This window comes from Colias philodice, chromosome 17 (genome assembly GCF_061535455.1).
Source record: "Colias philodice isolate Cphi_HAF_F1 chromosome 17, ilColPhil1 Martin Lab GWU primary, whole genome shotgun sequence".
NCBI classification, from domain to species: Eukaryota; Metazoa; Arthropoda; class Insecta; order Lepidoptera; family Pieridae; genus Colias; species Colias philodice.
Window position 1 is genome coordinate 8,678,045 of NC_143102.1, and position 12,649 is coordinate 8,690,693.

The 12,649-nt window shown below is 30.6% G+C and overlaps 1 protein-coding gene and 2 long non-coding RNA genes across 8 annotated transcripts in view; 2 read left to right on the top strand and 1 right to left on the bottom strand.

The window, feature by feature from the left end:
- aPKC (protein kinase C iota type) overlaps positions 1–12,649 on the top strand; it is a 189,828-nt gene that overhangs the window by 17,452 nt on the left and 159,727 nt on the right. The gene's annotated exons all lie outside the window — the stretch shown is intronic.
- Positions 154–1,182, bottom strand: LOC149481243 (uncharacterized). The gene is made up of 3 exons (XR_016316941.1): positions 1,093–1,182; positions 771–951; positions 154–425 (listed from the first exon to the last, which is right to left on the bottom strand). It is a non-coding gene; the product is annotated as an uncharacterized LOC149481243 (long non-coding RNA).
- On the top strand, positions 1,580–2,654 carry LOC149481244 (uncharacterized). The gene is made up of 3 exons (XR_016316938.1): positions 1,580–1,651; positions 1,806–1,979; positions 2,312–2,654. It is a non-coding gene; the product is annotated as an uncharacterized LOC149481244 (long non-coding RNA).

The window sequence follows — 12,649 nt, forward strand, 5'->3', positions numbered from 1 at the left end:
AAGTCTTATTTATAATACCACCCTTTAAAACTTAAAATGCAATAAACAAAAACTTTATATTTACATCACAATGAATAATTCCTGCACTAATAGTTTAATGGTATTTATATTTTTATTTTAAATTTAAATCAATTATTGTAGGTATTTGCATAATAAAGAGTAGATAAATAATTTAAAAACTTGCAGTACTTATGTATACTTTTAATTTCATTTTTATTAAACTTAAAATGAAAACAATGTAGGTACTATATTAAGGTACAATTAAATTTTTACATTTTCAGATGTATGATACAAATATGAATATTTTAAGTGTAGACTGTAGACATGGTGGCGCCTCCGCCAACTTGAAGTTCTTCTACCACATGATCATCTCCCAAGCCGGTACTTCCTTGTTCAATGTTTGGGCAAGCCGGCAATCAACACAACTGTGAAAGATAAATTGGACTTAAACTGATTCTTTGTTGCTTTAAAATTTAATAAGTACATTTAATATGTTTACTTTTATTATTAAAGGGCTTGTCATGGTGTATGTAATTTAAGATGTTTTTTTAAACAATGTCGGTATAGTTTGTTAAATAATAAATACTTTATTTGTTAATCATTTTTCAAGTATTTTAACATTTTAGTTGTTTATCTTGCAATTCTTAATATCGTATTAAAAAAAAAGTTAAATGTGTAGGTGTGTAATTCCTTACAAAACTGTTAATATAAGTAAGTAGCTTCTAACCAAACATAGATAGGTTTGCTTATAAATTAATATAAATATTTACTTTTGACCAGCTGCTCTAGTTTTTGTGAACTCCCAAATCATTTGCACTTAAACTTTCAGCAGAGAATTCTATCAACTTCGTCTCATAATAACTTTTACCTCGTTGGGAGTTATTCATGTACCTATCTTTGTCTGTGTAATTTCGGGGTCAGGGAGCTTCGCGCACTCTGCACAATGTTCTGCTGTAAGTTAAATAAAAATTACTTCAATTAAGTAACAATAATCAAAACAGACGAAATCATGTAAAAACCAAAACTTTATTCGTAAAAATATATCTCTGTAGTCTGTTATCATAAATCGTCCTTACTCGTACTTTATCTTACCTTGCTATTTCAATATTGCTTTTTCGCACTTTCTCATTTATCCAGAGATGAGATTCACATATTTAAGTTTAAGTTTATCTGAAATTTTAGATTCTTCTTCTCTTAAATAATGGCTCCACCAAATTTTAGATATTAAATATTAATATGAATTAAGAGGACAGTGACATGACATTTTGATTTTTGACGTTTAATGTTCGATATAAATCATTACGACTTGGCCTAAAAGCCTCGTAGCCAAGCCATTAATCTTAAAAAAATAGACAAAACTTCGGAATTCATTCGCTCTTTGGACATTGTAGGCAATCGTATAATAATCATGTTGAAAAGGCTCCCGGTACCAAAATAAAGTAAGATTATTTTGTGAACTCAACAAAACAAGGTTGTTAATATAAAAATGGCGGTGATTGAAAATTAAATGTCAAAAATCCAAATGTCATAATCTCTGTCCTCGTATTATTATCTAAAATTTGGATAAATCAAATTGCAAAATTGCGAAAGATAAGTAATATGCATTAAAGAATGCATGAAAGAGGCATGAAAGAGCAATTGAAATAGCAAGGTAAGATAATATTATATACGAGTAATAAATATATCTAAAACATTGGACGATTTATGATAACACAGATATATTTTTACGAATAAAGTATTGGTTTTTGCATGATTTCGTCTGTTTTGATTATTGTTAATTGAAGTAATTTTTATTTAACTTGCAGCAGAACATTGTGCAGAGTGCGCGAAGCTCCTTGACCCTGAAGTTACAAAGACAAAGGTACATAAATAACTCCCAACGAGTTAAAAGTTATGCTGAGAAGAAGTTGATAGAATTCTCTGAAAGTATAAGTGCAAATGATTTGGGAGTTCACAAAAACTAGAGCAGCTGGTCAAAAGTAAATATTTATATTAATTTATAAGCAAATCTATGTTTGGTTAGAAGCTACTTATATTAAAAGTTTTCTAAGGCATTGTACCTACACATTTAAGTTTTTTTTAATACAATATTAAGAATTGCAAGATTAACAACTAAAACGTTGAAATACTTGAAAAATTATTAACAAATAAGGTATTTAACAAACCATACCGACATTGTTTAAAAAACTTCTTTTTAGACGTTTACATACACCATGACAAGCCCTTTAATAATAAAAGTAAACATATTAAATGTACTTATTAAATTTTAAAGCAACAAAGAATCAGTTTAAGTCCAATTTATCTTTCACAGTTGTGTTGATTGCCGGCTTGCCCAAACATTGAACAAGGAAGTACCGGCTTGGGAGATGATCATGTGGTAGAAGAACTTCAAGTTGGCGGAGGCGCCACCATGTCTACAGTCTACACTTAAAATATTCATATTTGTATCATACATCTGAAAATGTAAAAATTTAATTGTACCTTAATATAGTACCTACATTGTTTTCATTTTAAGTTTAATAAAAATGAAATTAAAAGTATACATAAGTACTGCAAGTTTTTAAATTATTTATCTACTCTTTATTATGCAAATACAATAATTGATTTAAATTTAAAATAAAAATATAAATACCATTAATCTATTAGTGTAGGAATTATTCATTGTGATGTAAGTAAATGTAAAGTTTTTGTTTATTGAATTTTAAGTTTTAAAGGCTGGTACTATAAATAAAACTTAATTTTTTTTAATCAAGGGTGTTTTTAATATGCTATTTACTTACAAATTTGGATTTGAGTTATATATATCTACCTAATTGTTTTTAATAAATATTTAAGCTAAATAGAATTGAATCTAATTTCGAATACTTCCATGTTTTATCACTTTTTTTATATAAATGATATCAAGAGAAGTAAAGGAGCAAAAGATTTGTCAATAAATAAATAAAAAGGACTAAATAAAGATTTTGGATTTATAAATGTTTTTTATTGCACTTAAACATTTAAAGTATGATATTGCTTCCTATTGAAAAAATATATTCATGTTGCGCTGGCACTATGGCTTCTTGAATACTATCAATGCTTCCATGTGGTTACTCTGGGTAATCTTATTCCTAGTGCTCGGAATTGATTGTAGAATCTGGAAATAAATAATGGTTTTATTTCTCAAAATTAAATGAGATCCTTAACAACAGATTACATAAGTATAATATGGGTAGTGTATTTGAGTGTAGATTTACTTTTAAAGTCTTATATTCTATATAGGTAAATAATAACATGATAAAATATATTGAATCATGAAGAAATAATAAAAACAATCTTTTATAGATTTACATTAAGTATTAGATAAAATTTATGTTTAGGGAATAAGTAGAGTTGCATTTTATTATACAGAGAAATAACAAGTGGAGAATGTGTACTTATACAGACGTATTTTTAAATAGATTTGCATTGGGTATGGTACTTACATTATATGGTACTTACACAGATAAATCTGTAGGTTATATTGTATTTTCAAATTGTTCATATGATGCCCCCATATCTCATAGGGACTCGTGATGATTACGCACTTGTTTACTATTTAGGTACACGATTCTTCTTAAATCAAAAGGTTTGAAGCCTTTTCTTCGAACAAGCCGATGTAAAGTTCTATTATTATCTGATAACTGTCAAATTGTCAAATAGATCGCAGTTCGCACCGGTCCCATTAATTGAGTGAACTATTACGAGTGACGTCATCAAAATTGCTAGAAAAACAAAATCAGTTCAACGCTGCAACAAGCTTGCGTTAAGGGTGTCACGGTACGAAAAGACATAGTAATGTTATAATAAGCTTGCTATAAGAGATGCCGGTTACCCCCAAGGTCTATATTTGTTTGTTATCGATAATCTTGGTTAATCATTCAACTTTGAAGGTTTGAATACTCGATCTTAGTATATGCGTCACTTTCACTCATGCGCAGGATCTAAATGTAAGAGAGCGATAGCTTAGGTTGCCTAGACCTATGTTTATCGATTGGGAGAAAGTTTCGTAATCGTAAGTGGCTTTCTATCAATATGGATTTTTGTTAAATAACCGGATATTACCGATTTTTAGACAGTAATTGGTTTATACCTGTATTTAAGTGTTGCGTAAACCTGATTGTGGCTTGGTTTTGTATAGTCATCGTGTGGTTATACAATTGCATACACTACAGTAATATTAAATATAATTTAACGCTTGTTAAGATAATCATCTGGCCATTTCTATAACTAATTGCATATTAACAGCGTTTAATATCGTTTCATAAATATTAAGTATCAGCTTTTGACGCAACGTCTCCAGTGTTTGTATTTTACGAAAAAAGTATAACCTATGCCAATGCTAATACAAAAAAAAAATTGATAGCACAGATTCGATGTGATAAATGGGCAAACACACGGTCTCAATAATTATAACATGAGTATAGTATACTTGAAAGCTTCTTACACGTGCTTACTGCCCTAATAAGTAAACTAGAATTTTCAAATTTCATTTTAATGACCAAGTAATAATTTTTTTTTAAATGTACTTAATTAACCTCTGCGACTCCAGCAAAGCACAACCGATACGAATTTGCGGCATTATGCATTATAAATCTATTATTATTATTTAAATCTTTAACTTGTAAATTTTCATAACACGCGAACATACCTACTAGAAAGTTTAGAGCTCAACATAAACTTCAAAAAGCTTAATTACCTAACTCTAGTCAGAAGTTAATGGTAATATAATATCGGCTAGTAACAATCTTAATCGTAGTTGTCTGACACGTTTTTCTTAAATTGTAAAAACAGCTTTTAGGCAAAAACAATAATTTAAACTCAAACTTGAACATTAATAAAAACTACTTTTAGAAGCGCTTTTGTCAAAATACAGAACAATAATAATACCATTAAGAGTAATTAATCATTTTTATCAACATAAGCGTAAAGTTTAAAATTACGTTCATAAACATTGTCTGGTTCGACCTCCAAACAGGATATCCTACAGTATGGGAAGTGGATACATTAGTATTAGATTCAACTGTAATTATACTTCTTATCAGATTAAACACTGTTACTCGTATTAAACAATAGACAGTATATTGCGATTGTGTCTAAAATATGAAGTAATTCTTAAATAATTAGGTACATGAGTTATGTGTTTGAATGAAGTAGAAATTGTTAGTTTAAAAACTGTTTAGTGGAAGTTTTAATACATATTATATCATAATATTCGATCTGGCAAACAAGGACAATTTTTGTGCCCGCTGTACGTATTTTTAAGATGCGGGTACGTAACATTTCTCATCTGGTATAATTTTTTAAGTATTTGAACATCATTTAAATATGACTATGAATTACGAACAATTAAGATGCAAAACAACTTTTGATGTTTGAATTAACGCGATTAAGTTATATGTGTAAATTTTAAAGTTAAATAGCTACTATTCCGTGTGGTCAGCATGCAAAACGAAATGTTGGTAAATAACGATTCAAAAGAATGATTTTAAACCGTAAATTACCAATTGGTTAGAGAACATCAGTATTAAATTACAATATCACCCTTATTTTGTAGTATTTTCTCGTATTATAAAAGCTATACAATTATTCCCGTTTCAGTAAGAGATCGCGATAGAATGTTTTCAGTACCAAAGGCTCCAGATAAGCCTCTCAATGGCGAATGAGATTAAAGAGTATAATATATTGAATGCTTTACCGTTATACGGGGAAATGTTTTCTTAACTTCTGTGTGGACGTTTATAAGGTGAAAGGATGAGTGCTAAATTCGAGTTTGGATGTGTTTTTAATATGGAAATGCTTTCCATGTAAGGTAGGTAATATGTAATGTTGGTAGAAAAAGTATTTATTTACATGAACTGGATTTAAAGTAAGTAAATTAGAGGAACTACTGAATTTTGCAAGATTATTTTTGGGTGATTTTAATGATTGATTTATTGTCTGTTATTAACGGAATTTACAAGGGCCTTTTTAAATTGTATTTACATCTGAAAATAAACCTCAAATTATTTTTCTTTTACAAGTATCATATAGCAGTCTTTTTGATAATATTCTTAATATCTCAGTCCTGAGTACGAAGGAGTGTATTAAAACTCTAATGGGTCTGATGTGCCCCGCTGCTGACGTCAGCGCTTCGCCCGACATCACTAATATATCAATTTAGCTTCATATTTTTGTAGCATAGCGGTACACTGGGAGAATTTTAAGTAAACATTCAAAGATAAATAAGTCAGTTGTTTTAAATGTCGGGTAATAAGGCAGACGGAATAAATAGGTTGTTGTTGGTGCCAAAAGGTTTTTATTTGGGAAAAGTAATACATAAATTATTATTTTATCGAGTTACTAGATTTCCGCCCGCGGCTTCGCCCGCGTTTTCAAAGGAAAATCCGCATAGTTCCCGTTCCCGTGGGATTTTCGGGATAAAACCTATCCTATGTGTTAATCCAAGTTACCCTCTATATGTGTGCTAAATTTCATTGTAATCGGTTCAGTAGTTTTTACGTGAAAGAGTAACAAACATCCATACATCCATACATCCTTACAAACTTTCGCCTTTATAATAGTATTAAGAAGATTAAGATAATTTACACTTTTTTTGACATAATTACACGTTACATGACAATGTATGATATTCAATAAATATTTGGAAACTAATAGATATAATCGTGGACAAGATCGAATAGTTAAAAACTTGTTTTATAAGTTATGTTTTTCTTTCATTTTATACGCTGTGATACACTAGAAATAAATTGTATAGTTCTAAAAGCATATTGTGCATTTATTGACCAAGAAAAAAAAATACATAGATAAGATAGCCAGTGTGACACAAGCTTTAAAACTCGATATAATTGGTCACAATTGAGAACAGCGATGATTTAGTCTCAATGAGAGTCTCGAGACTGTTTCAGAAGTACCACTCAACAACATGAAAACATTCTTGTTGAATGTTTTAGAATTTCTTCTCAATTTTTACCAATTAATTAAGATTTTAAATTATTTCACTTAAAACATTTTACAAATTAGAGCGACCCAGGCTCCCAAGATAGTAAGAACTGTTTTTCAGGAGCCCGTGTCTTCCATTTACAGTTACACGACACGAAAAAAAAAATCAGAGACAAATAAAATAAAATACTTACTTACCTATTGAAATTGTTTTGGGATAAATATTTCATTAATAGATTGTGTTCCTGTAATTTGACGTTTCCAAAAACATGGTTATTCGTTTCTTTGTTGCTTTAGTCAGGTTTTAATTGAATGGAATACCTATCTGAAAGATTGTATCAGATTTTTTTAGGTTTCCTGATTCGAATTTAAAATGTTAACTAAAGAGTTTGATTGTATTAACCATATTATGGTAAATTAAAAGTTTAAACGATAAATTTGCTCGCGAAAAATTGTCATACAAATAAAGCGGTGTGACGAGAACGTCTGTTCACGGCTCGCCGGTTGCATCCGGTGTGAAAATAGCTTTATATCCAGATTTAGTACTGGTTTCTAATGTCTTTATTTTGTTTGGCATGTGTATGTTCACTTTAATAAGATTCATACAATTCAATTTTGCAACTCTCCAAGTGAGTGTCTGCACAAGTTTTCAAAGAAAAACCCGCATATTGGGGACTCGCATATCCCCGTGGGATTTCCGAGATATAAATAGCCTATGTCTTATTCTGGGTCTTCAACTACCTACATACCAAGTTTCATTGTTAGCGGTTCAGTAGTATTTACGTGAAAGAATAACAAACATCCATCCATCCTCACACCCTTTCGCATTTGTAATATTATAGTGGGATTTGTGTATTAGACCTTCTCGAGAACTCTTGTTCGTTTGCAAATTGTTTAAAATCTAGACGATCTCTTTTTAAATTTAAACCACTCATTTAAACCACTTCAATCTTAAACCCCCAAGAGACAGTTAACAATTTAGTAATTTTTCTAACGTAGTAATCTTTTAATATAAAATATGAGAAGAATATTCACGAGTCATTACCGTAATAGGAGAGGCAAATGCTGTGTAAATACCATCAAAAAGTTAAAAGATGTTTAACATGATAAAGATCAAAGGCATATTAACGAGTTTGCGTCGTCCCGTATTAAAATTTATACATCATAATAATATGATCGTCTTGGTAAATTGTGTTGTTATTTTTATTGTAGCTTAGGAATTCAGGAAATTTTATTTATGTTTTCCTTCGCGTAGATTGGGCCAAATCTTGGCCCAAGCATAGAAGCCCATATCGAAGACGTCAAATCGTAAAATAATTTTTATGCTGTTTAGAATGTGGAGGCAATTGAAATATTTCATATCAAATGCTGTCCGTATAAACGGCATAATAAATTGCATCATTATCTTATTTCTAAATTCATACATTCTCAATGAATTCTTTTAGATGCGCTTTAGAATCGTCATAATACACAGAAATTATTTACTCTAATAATTATATTCTCGATCTATAGTGTTAAAGACAATTATTATTTACTAGCGGTCCGCCCCGGCTTCGCCCGTGGTACATAATATTTACGTTTTCTCTACATAAGAACCATCCTCATACTTCAAGGAATATAATAAAATAAGAATTATCGAAATCGGTTCAGCCGTTCTCGAGTTATGCGCTTACCAACACATTTTGCGATTCATTTTTATATATAAGAAGAAGAAGATATCATTCTCATATTAAAACACAATCATATAATATGCCATCATGACTATAATTACCTTGGTTTTCGGTAGATAAATGTCAAACAATGCAACAAGCCATCCCCTGGTAATTGCAATGTGTCTATCACGTATCTACCAATGCGCTGTGGAAAATGTTAATTTTGTAGACTGATTGATAAATATATTAATGCAGTATCTATGTAGATAATTTACAATTTTAGAACAAATGAGTGAAGACAGGTGCTTTAGATTTTAGAAAGAACTATAGATAATATTTAATGAAGGCAAGAAAGTTAACATAACAATTCACATGATTTATTGTTTTTTGAAGTGAAACTTCTTTATGCGCGTTGAGTGTAAAATTTCAAAATCGCGTCATGGCATAAGGCGACGATCGAGGCGAATCTTGCCAAAATAGTTTCACTTCTGACACGTGTGCCCGGCACACGCTCTTATTTCTATTTTTTTTTTCTTATAAATTAAAGCATTTCAATGCTATTTATAACTAAATATCAAAATAATGATTGATTTATCGTGTCGTCCACTATGTAAACATACAACATTAAATTAGAGATTACATTGTGTTACTTCTACAGTTTTATTTTAGTTTCTCAGTGAAACTACCAACCAAACCGGTGGTTTTGTCTAGTTTGAATTTTAAACGAACCCTAGTTGAATGATAAAATATTTGAGTTTGAGTTCAGCTATTGGAGTGCCTGTAGCGAAATAGGTAATTGATAGAAGGTAAGATAAAATATCTTTTCGTTAAGACTTTGAGACCGCCTCCTTGGTACAGTGGTTGACGCGTGAGTGAAGAACCGAGGGGTCCTGGGTTCGATTCCCGGTGGAAACGAAGAAAAAAAAAATGTCTCGGTCTGGCAGGACACAGAAGGCTGATCACCTACTTGTCCCTAAAAAAATCGATCAGTAAAACAGATGTATCCATAATGCATCTGCCCCTTACCCCACTAGGGGACACTTTTGTTCTAAATGTTACATAGAACACACAAACAATATCCACATGAAACATTGAGAATACACAAACAGCTACATATTCAAGTCAATAAAGAATTAACGACCTAAATAACGAAGTGAATTGATTTTAAACTTAATACACTCAACCTAATGACGTTTATGAACGCAAAATATTAATTATTCCGTGTGAATTTTGGCTCTAAATTGAGCTTTTGTTTCAAAATAATTTTAGCATGAACTTAGGAATGCAATTAGTTTTAATGTTATTAATTAATGGTGTTGTAATTGGCAATAGTGTTATGAACAGGTACATTTTGTATGATCATATTAGTTCTGGTAATTTCTATACGACTAATTCAGTTTTAAATGAATTTTAGCTTCAGTAAAATGCTTTGTAGAGCATGTATGGACGCTGTATTACATAAAAAAAAATAGAATTGCTTTAAAAGGTTTTGAACTCCTAGTTTTTCAGGTAATAAATATTTTATTGTAACATATTCTATCTGTATTACCCATACAAAAAAACCTTTTTATTATCGTATGGATATACATGTTAATTGTCATCTGGGAGCTGTTCATCAAAACAAATATAATAATTGAATGACTCAAATTGGTTCAATAATTCAGATTCTCCAAGGGCACATTCATAACATAGTTTCATTCGTTTATATGATCAATTACGTGTTCGGTACTGGTATTCTCTCCATATTTAATTATAATTAACCCTTTGTAAATATATTAAATGGAGCGTTTAATGAATGTCGTATTAAAGTTATGTAATTGTCACATTGCGAAAGTTTGTCTGTCGGTCTGTATGTTTGTTGCTTCTTCATACCTATACCACTGTACCCATAGGATGAAATTTTGTATAATAACAGTTTGATACCTACGTATAAATTGGGTCACCTGTTAATTGAGATCAAACCAGTTAATAAAATGATTGATATCCCGTTCCTGCATATTTCTCGATATGGATAACATTCCATAGGTACTACATAGGTTAGGTAAAGGTTGTATCTGTCAACATTTTCGTAATATACTACATTTTTTAAATTTCGTAGCGATCATAACTAATTATTTCATGCTACTGTCGAGTCCCAGAAAAAGATATACATACATCATATACATATACTATATGAGATATTAGATATAACAAATTAAATCACCAGCAAAATGTTAACAAACGAATGTATAGGTACTAAAGCGTAAACGAATTAAACGCAAAATTTAACAGCTCATGATGTAACAACTTGACCTTGAATTGACCTTGCTTTTTATTGAGTTGTATTTAATTGGATCACATGAAGTACATAGTTATTAATGTTACAGATCTGTGGGAATATCTGTAAATTACTTTCGCAACATGGACGTATAAAAAAAGACGGACGCCGTATTACGAACAAACAACGTGAAGCCACCATAGTAAGCTAGCGATCGTGTAAAGACAATAAACACGCACACACTCTCACCATAGTAAGCTAGTCGGCCGCCATTACGTCGTGAACTACCGACTGATTAACTGCGTCACTGTTTCACAAAAAATATTTAAAATGCCGTCTTGCATTGTTAAATGGTGTCGCAACAGTACAATTTTAAATAACAAAACACAAGGGATTACATTCCACAGGGAAGCAAGTTATTTCTTTTATGTTTTAATGACAAAATTATTACGGCAAAATTTATAGAAAAAAATACAGCCGCCATTGTCATCAGGACAACTGTTGCCATGGCAACATGGCACACACACATGGATGTTTCGCCGCCATTACTAGGCTTCACTCAATTTTTAGGCGATATACCGTCCGTCTTTTTTTATACGTCCATGTTTCGCAAATAAAACGTCAACCGAGGTCAATGACAGTCTTACAGTTAACGACTTGTTAATTTTTTGTAGTTACGAAAAATAGTTTGAGTGATTCGACATTCGTACTAATTTGTATTATAAATGTGTAAATAACGTCGTTGAATTGTTTGAAAATTAAATACGAGCAATAGTCATATTCTAGACAATTTCGTTGGTATCTTATAAGTATTTCATTCATACGAAAAGACCGAATAATACCATCTTAAATTGTAGTATGAAACTAAATCGGATATAATATTATAACCGACTTCAACTTGTATCCTGCTTCATAATCTTTTTTGGATGTTAACTAAATAAAAACTATTCGATGAGTCTTTTGCATATGTGTTTATTATTTTATTTATTTATTTATTTATTTTGGTCTACCAACGTTTGTTTACATTACATATAACATATCAAAATTCATATACACAATTATAAGGTCAATGTAAAAAAACACTTACAGGTAAACACAACATGCGAAAACTAAGTTTAAAAGTATACAATATAAGCGATAAACAAAAAAAAACAATGATATATAATGTACTTAATCTATCCTATTCCTTAAAAAGTGAATTGAAAGTTTTGCGGAGTTTGTTGGGGGAGTCTACGAATACATCAAAAAACTCGCTGTAATCGTTTACAGTTTTACAAATTCTCGGAATGGGTTCCTATATGTATGAAATTACACATTCTCAAAAATGGAGATTACTTTAAACTTGAACCAAAGAAAACACTTACAAAAATAACGTACAAGATTCAAGATTCCACCCTCACATAAATATAATACGAACGAGAAAAATGCAAGTGAAATTTCCCGGAATTCATACGTGATGTCAGATATTTGTAACAGCTTATTTTACAAAGACATTCTTTTAGTTTTCAAACGATCGCACAAAGTCGTGGCTGGCAATTTTAGTATCCTTTCAAATGCCACTGTAACAGCTAACTCGGCTGAAAGAAGCCGAAATACAATTCCTTTCAGATTTTTCGCTGTTACGAGATATTATCTTGTGTTTTCAGATCATGAGCCTCTTTGTGTCGCTCGTGAAATGTTTGGTAGGTTTTAAAAGGTAGCGTTACAAATATTATGTTTTAATATAACTCAATATAGTAGACGCAAGTAGAAATCATTATTAGGTAGAAAACTTAATAAT